General features: G+C 42.2%; 1 long non-coding RNA gene across 1 annotated transcript in view; it reads right to left on the bottom strand.

Annotated features, from left to right (window-relative positions):
* Nucleotides 1-262: 262 nt before the first annotated feature.
* LOC104953024 (uncharacterized) overlaps nucleotides 263-2,473 on the bottom strand; it is a 5,483-nt gene continuing 3,272 nt past the window's right edge. Inside the window, exon 4 of the long non-coding RNA XR_799166.1 lies at nucleotides 263-885. This is a non-coding gene — a long non-coding RNA (uncharacterized lncRNA). The remainder of the gene's footprint in view (nucleotides 886-2,473) is intronic.

Here is a 2,473-nt window from a genome sequence, read left to right on the forward strand (position 1 = left end):
GGGGAGCAATGGGAGTGGGGGGGAAGGGGGGTGTCCGGTGCCTTGCTCAAGGGCACCACGGCAGGGCAAGAGGTGAACTGGGACCTCTCCAAGTAGCAGTCCACACTCCATATTTAGGTCCTGTCAGGGACTTGGACCGGCGACCCTACGGCTCCCAGTCCAAGCCCCTACTGACTGAGACCCTGCCGTTTAATAATTGTTAGAAGTTTTTCTCCTAATCTTTCTCATTTGCTGCGAGTTTTGAAAGAAACAAAAAGACAAGTCATCGTCATGAGCTCTTGAACTTTTATAAAATTAACAAGACCAAAACTAAACAATAAATCAGCAGATTAATCAGAGAAGAAGAGGAAATAAAGACAAACATAATAAGAATAAATGAGTAATATTTCAGCTGCTATCTCACCGTTTATCGTCACAACTTTATTTTATGAACCACAATAATATCTTCATGTGATTTTGCAGAAAAGACTCCTCTGATGTTGGTAAAACAACATGTTTACACATTTTACTTCTGAAACTGGTGCTTCATTTGCATTTCAAGCTTCCTAAATGATGATGAAGTCAGATCAGGAAATACAAAACGTGTTATTTTCACTTCTTCTAACGCTGTGTCCAAATCTACATAAATAATATATATGAAGAAAGAGCACAGATTTATTTGATCACATAAAGAACATTTTCCTAATTCTGGATGAGATCGACAGACGATTGTAAAACATGAAGCTGAAGTGTGAAGCCAACACCAGAGGACCCTTTCCAAATAGTCAGTTTTAGTGACGCGTAAACTTCACAGATTCACAGAGTAGATCCGACGTGACGATTCCTTCCTGGAGATGCGGACCACAAGGCATGATGGGAAATCCTCTTTAATTCCCCATCAATGAACTGAAAGAAACACAGAGAGAATACAAGTTACAAAACTGTAAATATATCTTCAGGGTGTGTTTGTAGAAAGATGTAGTCCGAGTCCTGTGGCGCTGATCTTGTTTATAAGATATATCAATAGAGCGGTGCAGTGATGACGTGTTTCTGTAGTTCGACCCTGAAGGAAGCTGCTGGCTCCCTCGACAGAAAGCAACGGGATTTCTCCAGAGGATTTAGGAATATTGTAAGAAATAAGGTGTGTGGAAAACGAACCTGTTTGATAAATGCACGTTTTGTTCAGCCGGATAATCTCCACACGTCTACCCTACTTTTATAACGTTCTAAATCGAATGGCCAGAAGCTAAATGCTAACGTTATGCTATAAAGCAGTGGTCACCAACCAGTCGAGTGTGGTGCTGGCAGATTGATGACTACAACAAAATGAACATATTTTACCATGATTTAATTGTAATACACGTTTCAAAATAATGCCGGAATAACTACATACTGATACCGGTTAGTCAAAAACATGAATTAATGCTTTGACAAGTCTGCAGACAGACGGCAGGCGAAAGGCTTTTGTTTACGTGTTCGGCGTAATGACGTACAACGGCCTCCACGACTTCTGTAGTCCTATTCAGCCACTTGGTAACAACCATCGTTTCTCAGACACGTCCACTCTTCAGAAAACCCCAGTGGGGTCACGGCTAGTGCTGTGTACCTGGACTCACATTCAGGTTCAGGTCCGGACTCAAGTCCAGAGGTTCAGGTTCAGGTCCGGACTTAAACCTGAATGTGAGTCCAGGTACACAGCACTAGCCGTGACCCCACTGGGGTTTTNGTAAAAAGTTTCGGTTCAAGTCCGGTTAAAACGGAACGTCAGGAACCGGTACTTACGTATATTCTCCTTTGTGTTCTAAACCATCTAAAACCTTCCATAGATCGAGAAATTTGCGCTGAGAAAAAAGACTAAAAACATTGTTTTGGCTTCTGATACTGAGCTCACGAAGTCTCGCAAAATATCGCAACTGCTCGCGAGATCTGTGTGACGTCAAGGGAAGCTGGCTTAGACATAGTGGACACTGACAGCGTGGGATACTGGTTGCCATATTTGGTAGTGTAGCTAAGCTAACTCCTTTGTATGTATGGTGATATAGTGTCTGCCGAAAGAGCAACACTTCACCCAGACAATGTCAATATGCTGTTGTTCTTGAACAAGAACACATAGACTTGTACTCTTGCATATTGAGTCTTGTATGTACATCACTATGTATGTAGTTGTGTTGTGTAGTTAGTAACACATGTAGAGTTCTAGAGAAGACATGGTGTAGACACAAGTTGGAAGGGGGCACAATAAACCTGACGAGTTTGAATTTGAGTTGATTATGAGTTTATTTTCAATTGATAATTAGCTCACAATAAGTTCACTTTAGTTACTCACACAACTTGACACCTGAACCTGAACCTCTGGACTTGAGTCCGGACCTGAACCTGAATGTGAGTCCAGGTACACAGCACTAGCCGTGACCCCACTGGAGATCTCTGAAGAGTGGACGTGTCTGAGAAACGATGGTTGTTACCAAGTGGCTGAATAGGACTACAGAAGTCG

The sequence above is a fragment of the Notothenia coriiceps genome, unplaced genomic scaffold, assembly GCF_000735185.1.
Source record: "Notothenia coriiceps isolate Sejong01 unplaced genomic scaffold, NC01 NC01_scaffold00020996, whole genome shotgun sequence".
Lineage (NCBI taxonomy): Eukaryota > Metazoa > Chordata > Actinopteri > Perciformes > Nototheniidae > Notothenia > Notothenia coriiceps.